Genomic DNA, 13,060 nt, shown 5'->3' with positions numbered 1-13,060 from the left:
TCTGTCTGATTCCAGGACAAAAGAATATAAAAAGGGCCATTTCATAGTGCCAAAGAAGCACAAAGCTAAATTTCTTAGTGCCAATTGAGCACAAGGTCAAAGAGACCAACTGATCTCAATGGGAGTGATGAAAATTTTGAGCCAAGATAAGAGGACTTGGACTTGTTTGGGGTTCGAGGTTGTGGCTATTTAACATGGGTTAAAGGTAGGTCTTCCTTGTCCCACATTCTACCAAGTATCTCAAATTTGGCTCCTACCTGGCTCCTATAATATAGTCCCTTTTTTGTCTTTATGGTGTAGCAAACTTTCTGTAGTCCTGGTTACTGATTGGGTAAATGCATAATTACTTAAATCATTTTAATTGGGCCCTGATTCAAGATCCTATTATAGATTTGTTTTTCCTTGACTTAGATTTTTTTAGACATAAGACTTTTACATTTTGTATTTCATCCACAAGTTATTTTCTCTTTATTTGGATTTTTTCATGGTTTTTTAAAATTTTCTTTTGCAAATTGATTCATATACCTCATAACTCAGCCATTCATCCCTGAGTGATCCCTGTGTTTGTTATTATTCACCTGGGGGGGGGAGGTCAAATTATTGTTGTGAACTTTGATTTAAATTTGAGCAATTTTAGGATAAGAAACTTGCTACCTCCCAGAATCCAGAATGATGCCTGCAGAGACCACATGCTGCACCAGAAGATCCAGAGTGAACTTTTGGGTGTGAATTGAACTGTGGGGGGTTGAAATGCCTTTGTTTTGAATGTATACTCTTATGCCAAAGGGGACTGCCCCCTAATTGACTTTTTGTCAATGCACCTATTATTGGTTTTGTTTCTTTTCCCTTTTATTTTCCTCTTATTCCCAAATTATTATAAATTCCCTTTAAAAACTGTAACATTTGTATATACCTCTAGTTAAAGTTATAAGTTAGTTATGTTTTCATGATCCATTGGGGAGAGAGGTCTCCCAAAGGATCACAGGGGAATATGTATTGATTTAGAATCTTGAACCCTAGAGACTACATTTTCCAGAATCCCCTTTCCAATTTCCTGTATGTATGTCTCCTTACATGGGAGGGGTTTTGAGTTTCTGTTTCTGCCCACATGATCTCTCTGGTTCCATGGTGGAGGAGGGAGGAGTGGCTTTTGTTTTTTGCTAGCCTTACTTCCTTATGCTTCAAGATAAATATTTAATAAATATTATTAAATATAATACTTGAAGTATCAGATATTAATTTTAATCCTTACAAAAGTTGTGTCAACTATAGAAGAGCATATTTTCAAAATATTGTCTTTTAAATGATTATTAAATAATGAATATTTAATTTAATGATAATGAATATTTGAAAGTGAATTTAGTTATGTCTTATTCTAATGATACTTATTCAATATTGAGAAAAAAAAGTCTGGAGTAACTGTGAAGGTGTTGGAAAATTTTTCTGAAATCATTATTTGTCACCTGTTTAAATCACTGTTTATAATTAACACTTGATTCAATATTTGACAAAAAATAAATTAATCATTTATTTCTGAATACAATTTATTTTATTCATTACCAAACTAATAATATCAAACTGAGCTAGGAACTGTAGCTAAAGAACTTGAAATTGAAATGATTAAAATTGGTGGAGTATTGGGAATGAGAAACATGTAGGTGGTACATTGGATAGAATGCAATGTCTAGAGTCAGAAAGATAATCTTTATGAATTCAAATGTGGCCTCAGACTTTTGCTAGCTCTATGACCCTGGTTAAGTCACTTAACCTTATTTGCCTCAATTTATCATCTATAAAAAGAGCCAGAGAAGGAAAATGGCACATCACTCTAGTGTCTTTGATAAGAAAACTCCAAATGGGGTCACAAAGAGTCAGTTGAACATGACTAAAAGAACTGAACAACAACAACAAAATGAAACTGTGATGGATAAGAGGTAGTTTATAAGCCGCTACTACTGTATGGTAAAGCTCTCCTGCACAATGCATGCCTTTTTCCCCTAATTCTTGTTTGGTAAAGCGATTAGAGAGCATTAATTTCTTGCAAGAATTTGCTTTAACAACTGATGTAATTGAAGAATTTTCATCAATTTCAACTGTCCTACAGTCAAGATCAACTAACATGCTTTTCAAAAAGTATTAAAAAATCAAATGTACCATGAGTTTTGGAAAATTTGAAGATTAGAACTAGAATGTATGGATCTTCAGTTAAAGATTTTTATTAAATCAGAGAAGTTTAATGATATTCCATTAAATAAAATAAATTTAATGCTCTTTCTAGGAATATGTTATTAGGAAATATGCATCCTGTGAAACTACCTCTTTTGTTAGGCAGAAAAAACAATGAAAACATTTCAAATTATTTTGATTTATTAGAAACATCTACTTTTTAAAACTAATTTCACCATATGTAGCTGGTAAAAATATATGCATGTATGTATAATTTAAGTGTAATTTCAAAACATGAAATTGAAATGAATAATTTTTAGGATTTTATAGAGGTAGAAAAAAATGTAACAATTCATCAGGAGGAAAAAAAGGTCAAGGATATAAAGGGAATTATGAAAAAAGTGGGGAGGAAAGAGTCTTTGCATACCATATCTCAAATTATGCTACACAGACTAAATCATTGAAATGATTTGGTACTTTAAACCTTAAAATTTCTTAGACTTATGAATGTTGGAAATTTCCCCATTGGGAAATTTCATACTTGAAAAATTTCCTACTGATAGTAAGAACTCTATTGGAATGTGAAATTCCTTGGCATGGGAGGATCCTTCTCCTCCCTACTTAAGGCTACTTTAGGACAGAAACCTTTTGCTAAACAATGGAAAGGGCTTTGACCTATGCTTAAGCATAGAACAGGAAGTTCTTTGAGTCATGATTGATTTTAGAATTGATACAATAGAGATACTTGGAATGACAGAACCAGGTCTTAGAATGTACAATCTCCACCCTACTCAGAGTAACAGGATTTGGGAAGGGCTGCAGCAAAGATCAAGATTTAATTATTTGAGAATATGACCTTCAACAGACATGTGCAAAGGAAACAGACCTCTGGGCGGTCCTGGGTTAAGCTAGAGCCACCATTGGCACAGGGGAGACATCGACAGTGATTGGTAGATGTGAGAACTGAGGGGAGGGGACTTAGATGGTTTCCTTAAAGATAGCAGGGTCTGAGGAGAGAGGGAGAGGTTTTGCTCTGAGAGGTTTTGCTCTAAGAGGTTTTGCTCTGAAGGAGTCTGAGAGGAGAGAGGTCCTGGAGGGAGAGCTCCTGGAGAGATCTGAGAGGAGGGCTTGCTCTGAAGGAGGCTGGAGGTGGAGGCCCCTGAGACTGTTTCTCCATTTTGGTCACGTGAGTGATAGGGACTGATCTCTTTTCTTTGCCTCAGCTATCTAAGGGCTTGGGCCTTTGGCCCAACCTAAGCAGAGGGGGTATTAAGCCCTATTCCCTTCTCTCCCCTTTCTCTCTCTCTCTCTCTCTCTCTCTCTCTCTCTCTCTCTCTCTCTCTCTCATGCCTTTCTTCCTCCTGTTTGTAATTAAAAACTCCATAAAAGGTTGACTGCTGACTTGAGTTTTCATTTAGGAATTACATAGCTGAATTCCTTGGCGACCTTAAATTAATATATATCAGTCTTTTAAAGTGATTTCCATATCACAGTACGGGGACAGAAAGAGAGGGTTGATCAATGGAAAAGATTAGGTATGTGAGATACTGAACAAATGAGCATAGTTACCTAGTGTGTGATAAAATCCCAGCTACTGATTGATAGCCAGGCCTAGAGACAGGAGATTCTAGGTTCAAATCTGGTCTCAGACACTCCCTAGCTGTGTGATCCTGGACAAATCACTTAATTCTCATTGTCTAACCTTTACCTCTCTTCTGCCATAGAGCCAAGACACAGTATTGATTCTAAGACAAGGTAAGGGTTTTAAAAAAAAATCCCAGCTACTAGGACAAGAACTGACTATTCTATGGAAAAAAAAATTTGAAAAGCTGGAAAGTAATCTTGCAGAAACTAGGTATAGATGAATATCTACATTATATGCCTGAATAAGCTCCAAATGGATGTGAGATTTTGACCTAAAGGGTGACATCATATGTTAATTAGTGTTAGGGGTAAATTTAGGTGTTTTTTTAAAATATATTATACTATGGTTGCCAGGTATTTAATTCAATCACAATAAAAATACTCAAGTCAGTTTGAGAATTTTATGGTGGTTTAATTAATATATAGTGAAGGAATTAAGAAGAAGAGAGAGGGAAAAGGGTATAAGATTTCTCTGGCCTAGCCTGAGCCAAGGGGAGTTCAGAGACCTTCCAGCCATGAGGCCTCCTCTGAGATTAGAACTAGTTTGGCTTCCAGCCATGAGGCCTATTCCGAGATGAGGGACCTCTAAGATGATGGTGTTTTAGGAAAGGTAAAGGGAAAAAAGGAATTAGTCTAAACTCATGAGAGAGCTCAGGGAAGATGTCTCACCTGACTCACGCTATTGAGCTTTACCCAGTCACTGCACCAAGGATGCACACCACCAAACCCGGACAAGAGTTGCAGGCATGCCAAGAAGCCAAGATGCCCAGCACACTGCCACCAGCCATGTCTCCCCCGCGAAAGAGAGTCTGAACCACCTCTCCATAAAAAGAGCTCTGAGAGAGGAAGTGACGTGAAATATATAGACTGTTTCTTGCATCACTTTCTGCATCTCACATGTACCAATGGTAGCTTAAGCTTGACTTAGGACAGCCCAGGGGGTCTGTCAGTTGTTTCTGATTTGTTATTTGCTAGCACATGCCTTTCATAGGCCATTCTTACCAACACTTAATCCTTAAGTAGGAGTGTATACATTCCTGATTGCTAGACTAAGCATGGTGGTGTAAATCTAAAATTCACATTAGAGAAGCATTGGAAAAATAGATAGAGGATAGAAGAAGACTCTATGACCAAATGAAACGGAGAGAGGTTCACAGACACCAAATTTTGATTAAATAAAATTAAAAAGATTCTGCACAACAAAATCAATGTAGCTAACATTAGAAGAGAAGTAGGAAATTAGGGAAATAATATTCATAGGTTAGCTTTTTGGATAAAAATCTCATTTTTAATATGAATATGTATGTGTGTGAGTGATAGAAAGCTATTGTGCTGTAAGACATGATGAGGGGAGTGGTTTCAGAAAGTCTGGGAAGAACTGAAGAAAAGTGAAATGAGCAGAACCAAGAGAACAATATTGTAAAGACAAAGAACTTTGAAAGACTTCAAAATGCTGCTCAGCATAACGAGCAATTATAATACCAGAGGACTTATGATGAAACATGCTGTCTACCTCCAGAGAGAAAGCTGATAGACTTGAGTCCAAATTTAAGTATCTTTTTCTTTTCTTTTCCCCCCTTTCTTTTCTTCTTCTCTTTTCTACATGACTAGTGTGGGAATTCCATTTATTTATTTATTTATATTTATAATAGGTTTAAAATTTTTATTTCTATTTTAAATATATTTATAATAGATTCTTTTTCTTCTTTTTCTTTTTTTTCTTTGGTCAACTTCAAACATCATTCCTTGCTTACAAAAATCATTTTAGGTTTTGTTTTTCTAATTTCCTCCATGGGAGTGGGAAGGAGATAATTTGGAATGGAAAATAAAATAAAATAAAACCAAAAAAGGGAAGAAAAGCAAAAAAGAAAGAAAGAAAGAAAGATTGCCCTTTGGAGGGAAAAAAAACCCAAACCCAACTCTGTTGCAAAATCTAAGGCATACATAGTGGCTAAATTTAATAATACCAATAACAAATAACAACTTCTGCAAATGATTAGGAAAAAGACCTTCAGTTAAGGAAAGAAAATTTGAGTAATATGATACTATTTGATACTAACAGGAAAACACAGGAGGTAATGAAAAAATTCTAAAAAGTAGAGTTGCTCAAGATGCAACATATACCTTGTAAATCTGAGCCTATTAGTAAAAAAAAAAAAGGAAATTAATTCAGTAAACAAGAAACATGAAGTATTCTTATAAGGAAAACCGGAGCATAGCAAATGACTTGCTTTTTAAACATTAGATAACAGAAATATAATGTGTAGAAATATAGCAATGAAGGATAACAAAAACAAATAACAACAATAAGGCCATTATGAGATCTCTTCCTAAAAGTATTGTTGGATATGAATTTAAATCCGACATTAAAAATTTATAACCTCCCTACGTCAGCACGTAATGTAAGAAGGAGAGTGGAGTGCTGAGAATCTTAGTTTTTAGAGTAACAGATTCTAATTACACAGTATGTAACAGACTAGAAGTAAGTTGGGCAGCCTTTCAGGAACTGTGGCATGAGCCCGAGTACTGAGCACGTTGGAAATGAAACTTCAGAGATAGACAGAGTTAAGTCTGATAACCAACCTAGGAAGCACTTGCTCAAAAGCACACAGATATGTGGAGGGAATAGACACTGAGGCTTCCATTGACTGTTCTCATCATCAGTGTTAGGAATCTGACTATCTGCAAATGAGGAAAGAAAGAACTTAGAAATAGGTGATGATTCATATTTGGAAAATATGTCTGAGGATCTGATAGATCTAGATGTTGCCTTGTAGTGAAGGAGGTCAAAATGACCTCCTTCCGGGGGATCAGGAGTAAATTCTTGCCCAAGTCAGCATAACCGTTCCAGCAGCTAAGCAGACACTCCCCGTACTGTGAACCCCTCAGCTAGCTGTAACTGCCAACTCGTGACACCCCCCTATATAAAAGCTAGCCCCCTATATAAAAGGTGTTCCCCTAGCCAAGCCAGCGCGGTTCCTCCTTTGGGGCAGCCCCAACGTGTTAGATTTATTAAAGGTGATCCTTTGCTTACTTGCATTGTCTCCGTGTCTCCTTTCCCGGGGGATTTTCTCGGACCCTACAGTAGGCTGCTCTGAAGAAACTCCAAGAGTTTATTTAGTCCAAATGTGAAGGAAAGGGCAGCTGCCACAATAAAGCAAATGTACAGGGATGACTTAAAATGGGTTCAATGATTTAAAAAACAAGATATCCTTATTAGATTTGGCAAATTTTCTGCAAAGTAAAATGAATAATTATGGGGAAATGTGGAAGATTTTTTATCATTGACTGGAATTGAGACTGCAGATAAATTGCTGCATACAGACAGGTTATTCAGAAGAGAAATCTGTTATCACAGACTTAAAAAGAAAGCACCATTTTAGATGCCACATTGGTGAAGGTATTCCCTAACCATGGAAATTAGTCTATTATAGAGCAAAAAATGTTTGATATCAACAATTATAAAGGCAGATATAGTAAAAATAAACTCAGATATTAAAGCACCAGTCCATACATGGAAATGACTGGAAAAAGACTGGTGAGATGGAGTCTCACAGTTGTTTTTCTGTTATACTGAAATTCTCTGGTTCCCAGTCCTTGGAGTAAAGCAGAAACTTGAAGCTGTTGAAGAAGTGATTCTAAAGAAGTTGTCACTAAGGAGGTAGAAGATAGAGACTCTCCACTCCAAGAAGACAGTGCCCCCAAATTTATTAGTTTTGTGGTAACAACTCTATTAGGGGATATCCTGGGTAGAAGCAGAAGCCAAAGTAGAAACAAGAAATTGGATGCAGTGTAAAAGTAAGTTGCCTGAAATTCTAACTAAGAGGAAAGTTGCATACTGTGGGACAAATGCTATGTGTGCCAAAATCAATCTTATTGAAAAGTTATATCAAATAAATGTACAAGAAGCTAACAAAATTAATTGGGAATGTCTTGCTGATGCAATTGGAGATGTTCCTCCATCCAATGTTCAATCTAAATTTTATAAATTAAAAGCTACCCATGTCCCTCTTTGACAGAAGAAGACATTCATTCCCAGAAATTATAGATTACCTGTATGAGACTAGCTGTCCATTACTGGAACAAATGTTACAGAGGAAACTGAAGAAAGAAGGTGCAACTGTCCAGGAGCCCAAGGTGCCAAAGCAGTGTTTTGATTCAGACATTTTTTTTTTTGAGAAAGTGACAGTGAAGAAAAAGATAGAGAAGAAAACAGCTAAGCTGGAGTCATGCACAGATTCCTTTTTTATGTTTTTAATTTATTCATTGCTCATTTTTTTCCAAGTTATTTTCATAATTCTCATCCTGCAAAAGCATGGATAATGACCAGGGGAGGGTTGGTTTTTTTTAATATATATATATTTTTAAACCCTTACCTTCCCCGTCTTGGAGTCAATACAGTGTGTTGGCTCCAAGGCAGAAGAGTGGTAAGGGCTAGGCAATGGGGGTCAAGTGACTTGCCCAGGGTCACACAGCTGGGAAGTGTCTGAGGCCAGATTTGAACCTAGGACCTTCCATCTCTAGGTCTGGTTCTCAATCCACTGAGTTACCCAGCTGCCCCCTTCATATTTGTTTTATTGTGATAACACCATTAAGATATTTAAGGTAGAAGAGACAGAGAATCTGAGGTCTCTCAAAACAAGGTCTCAAAGTGGCATCACTAAGGCAATGTAATGAACTTTGAAGAAAAAATATTTACTAGCTATGTAACCAGACAGTTTCTTTATGTGTCATATATGTTTAAGAACACTTGCATTCTCTACCTCCCATTAGTGTTGTGGAGAAAGTACTTCGTAAAATTGTTAGTTGCTACATAAAATGATTTTTTACCATTCAATGTCTCAATTTCATTTTGATAAATGACTTAAAAATAATCCTGTATTTTAGATCATTCAATAGTTTGATATATTTGTATTTTAGGTTATCATGAAAATAACATTTGTATTGTTTTAAGTTTGATATCCTTCCCATTTAGGGTGGGACTAGATTCTGCTGCTAATGAATTAAACAATGTCTTTGGTATATTTTTAATTGTATAGGTGGTTTCTGTACATGCCATTATAGTTAATGAGACAAATGTAAAGTCTATTAGATGAAGATTTTCATTTTTGTAATGAAAGCGCACATATGCTTGATAGAAGGAGCACTGCTGGAGATTATTTCCTTTCCTTCTTTATATACCTTATTAAGATGAATATAAAATAAGGTTCTTTAAATAAAAAGAAATAAAAGTATGCAACAGATGAATGTGAAAGCAATAGTCAAATAGAGGCTTTTGGTGGAGAAAGAGGCCTGAAATATCATGAGATATAAATTTCACAAGCCCCTGCTTATGAACCACGTTTATTCATTTTGTGGGGTTAAATTATAGAATGAGAGGGTGCACAAAAGGGAAAAAGGAGGAAGAAGACAGAAGGGAATATGTGATGTATTCTAATCAAGTTAAAGAGGAACAATGTAGGAAATTGTTTTCCTTTGTCTCAGCAAAACATCTGCCTACAAGCAAATTAATGAGGAGGCAAATGAAGGGATTGAAACTGGGCAAAATAAAGGAAGTCAGTGGTGGGAGGTCTATCTTTCTCCCTGTCTTCACTGATGAAGGGAGAGAGATGGGGACTTGGAATCGATATAATCAGCAGGAATTTGGTTCTTAGAGCCACCATTCATCCTGCCTCAGAAGAAAGGGCATCAGAGCTCTGTGGGTAACTGACCCCCAGAAGAGCCAGAAGTCCTTGGGAAGGGCAAAGATAAAATATGAATAATTACTATCTTGGGGGCAATATCTTCTCTTTTGCTTGTAGGAACTACTATTTTTTTAAAAATATATTTTATTTGATCATTTCCAAAGCATTATTCGTTAAAGACATAGATCATTTTCTTTTCCTCCCCCCACCCCCCATAGCCGACGCGTAAGTCCACTGGGCATTAGATGTTTTCTTGATTTGAACCCATTGCTATGTTGATAGTATTTGCATTAGAGTGTTCATTTAGAGTCTCTCCTCCATCATGTCCCCTCAACCTCTGTATTTAGGCAGTTGCTTTTTCTCGGTGTTTCCACTCCCATAGTTTATCCTTTGCTTATGAATGGTGTTTTTTTCTCCTGGATCCCTGCAAATTGTTCAGGGACATTACACCGCCACTAATGGAGAAGTCCATTACGTTCGATTATACCACAGTGTATTAGTCTCTGTGTACAATGATTTCCTGGTTCTGCTCCTCTCGCTCTGCATCACTTCCTGGAGGTTGTTCCAGTCTCCATGGAACTCCTCCACTTTATTATTCCTTTTAGCACAATAGTATTCCATCACCAACATATACCACAGTTTGTTCAGCCATTCCCCAATTGATGGGCATCCCCTCGTTTTCCAGTTTTTGGCCACCACAAAGAGCGCAGCTATGAATATTTTTGTACAAGTCTTTGTGTCCATTATCTCTTTGGGGTACAGACCCAGCAGTGCTATGGCTGGGTCAAAGGGTAGATATTCTTTTGTCGCCCTTTGGGCATAGAGGAACTACTATTTTTAAGAGTAAAGCACAACAGAAAAATATGGTAAGGAAGAAAGATCTGAAAGGCAATGACCTAGAAACTCTTTTCAAGAATGTACTCCAAATAGGTACTTTAGAAACTTTAGTTCTATAAATAAAAAAAGACTAAAAAAGAACTAAACATATATAATGTCCATGAATCAAATAATAAAAGCATAGAATAGACAGAAAGGGAAGATAAAAAAGGGAATGAAAGAAAAAAATCCTGTCTAGAAAAAGATATAGAAAATTAAAATTTAAAACTAATGAATTGAACAAATTGAAGGCCAAAAGAAGGCCAAGAGATTTTACCTATTTAATAGAATTGAACTGAACAGGACAGGTGACAAATTAAATAGATAAATTAACTAGATAAAAAGAAGAAAGAAAAAAGTCAAGCAAAAATAAAAACTAGGGAAAGGGGTAACAGATGGAGGGAGGAAGGGGTCTGAGGAAGAAAAGAGCCAATATGAAAAGAGCTACCTTAAAGTATATTTAACTAAAATAATTTGGTAATAAAATGCTGCCTTTATAGAAGAAGAGAAAAAACTCCTACCTATGAAAAAAATCTCAATATTAGAAATGAATGGAGGAAAATAGGAATCTAACTTGTAACTTTAAAGATGAATGGGTTAAATAAGCCAATAATATGAAAAAGAATAACAGATTGCATATAAAACTCCATAGTCTGTTGTTTACATGAAACATACCTAAAAAAAGAAACACACCCAGAGAATAAAAATGAGGGTTTGAAAAAAAAGTACACTATGCCTTAGGAGATTCTTAAAAATCAAGAGTTGAAATCATTCTATCAAAGAAAAAACCAAAATTCATGAGATAAGGGATAAACAAGAAAATTACATTTTGCTGGAAGGAGCCAACCAATATCAATACCAAACTAATAGGCTCTATATCTTTAATATCTTAATTCTTAGGGGGCAGCTGGGTGGCTCAGTGGATTGAGAGCCAGGCCTAGAGATGGGAGGTCCTGGGTTCAAATGTGACCTCAGACATTTCCCAGCTCTGTGACCCTAGGCAAGCCACTTAACCCCCATTGCATAGCCCTTACCATTCTTCTGCTTAGAACCAATACACAGTATTGATTCCAGGACAGAAAGTAAGGGTTAAAAAAAAATCTTAATTCTTAGAAAAAAATTCACTAAAATACAAAAAGACACAGACAATAATACAACAGTGACAGGAGATTTCAATCATCCTCTCTCAGTTTTGTATAAGTCTAATATAAATAAACAAAAAGGAAAATATAGAATTGAACAAATTGCAAAAATCAGAGCTAAAAGACTTAAGGCATCTTCTAAATGGGCAAAGGAACATATATATATGTACATATATATATATATATATTGCTATTATTTGGAACTTTTACAAATGTTGACCTCACGTTAGGCCATAGAACTATGACAAACACAAGTAAAAAGGCAAAAATAGTCATCTCATATATCACAGTGTAACAAAAATAGTTATAAGTTCAGGGAGCACAAATGAAAGACACAGATCTAATGAAATTTTAAATAATGAGTGAGTCAAAGAATAAATCATGGAAGCAATGAATAATTATGCTATAGAAAATGATAATAGCAAAATAATATGCCAAAATTTCTGGAATGCAATTAAAGCAGTTATGAGGTAAAAAATCATATCCCTACAAAGATATATCAATAAATTTAAAAAAGAGAAGTAATAAGTTGAAAACACATGAAAAAATTTAGAAAACCAGTGAGCAAGCTTAAAATAAACAAAAAAGATGATATGAAAGAATTATTCAAATTACAAATGAGAGAAATTCATAAGCACAAATAACCCTAAAATTTCACCTCCTTCCCTCAGATTGATGGTAACAGTCATGTTAGAGATATTGTGGGAAGATAGGCACAGAAGCACATTGCTAATTGAGCAATGGATTGGTATAACCATTTTGGAAAGGGATATGAAATAATGCAAATAAATTGACTAAAGTATCTATACTCTTTGATCAGCAATTACTTTACAGGAGTTATACTCCACAGAGGTCATTGATAGGAAGAAAGTCATCATATATAACAAAATAGATAAAGCAGAACTTTTTGTAAAAAGTATGAAATTAGAAACTATAAGGATGATATTAGAAATTAAGTCTTATTATAATATTTTAGATATAAGAAGCAGAGAAGCTGGTTTGAGAAAGAATTGGAGTTTGAAGCAGATCTAAGACAGAGTGTCAGGTTAAAATGTTGACAGTTTAACAGTTTTTCTGTGACAGTTACACACTCTGGGTGTGGCAGTTACTCTGAGGGAGTTGGGAGTTACTCTGGGAGGTAGTATCACTTTCTCTCAGAGTCCTAACTTGATTCTTGCTGAGACTCAGACATCTAGCCTTTGTTATTTTTATAAACTGGAGATGAAATTAAGAATTATAAGGATAATGGTGTTAGTTTATTTAGAATAGTCAAAATTTGGGTTAGTCAGATAAGGAAGGATCAGTGTAGCCTGTGGACACAGGAGAAGTGGTTCCTTGTGGAACCAGGCAGATTTATTTGGGTGGAGTTAGAAATCCTTTTTATCCTTGTATTTCAATAAATATATATATTTTTTATAACAAGAGTCTCTTTAGTGTCCTTGCGCCTGGCCCTGAAGAGAAGTTCACTTATGAGCTTCACTTCACTGATATAAACTGAAGATACTTTTTGAGCACAGCAAGCAGAATATCTAAAAATCAGTTTATAAA

The 13,060-nt window shown here is 35.5% G+C and overlaps 1 pseudogene; it reads left to right on the top strand.

Annotated features, from left to right (window-relative positions):
• The first annotated feature begins 5,753 nt into the window (after nucleotides 1-5,753).
• On the top strand, nucleotides 5,754-8,561 carry LOC100618216 (transcription termination factor 1-like; annotated as a pseudogene).
• Nucleotides 8,562-13,060: the final 4,499 nt, after the last annotated feature.

Source organism: Monodelphis domestica, chromosome 1 (genome assembly GCF_027887165.1).
Source record: "Monodelphis domestica isolate mMonDom1 chromosome 1, mMonDom1.pri, whole genome shotgun sequence".
In the NCBI taxonomy this organism is placed as follows: domain Eukaryota; kingdom Metazoa; phylum Chordata; class Mammalia; order Didelphimorphia; family Didelphidae; genus Monodelphis; species Monodelphis domestica.
This window is presented reverse-complemented; position numbering and strand designations above follow the sequence as displayed.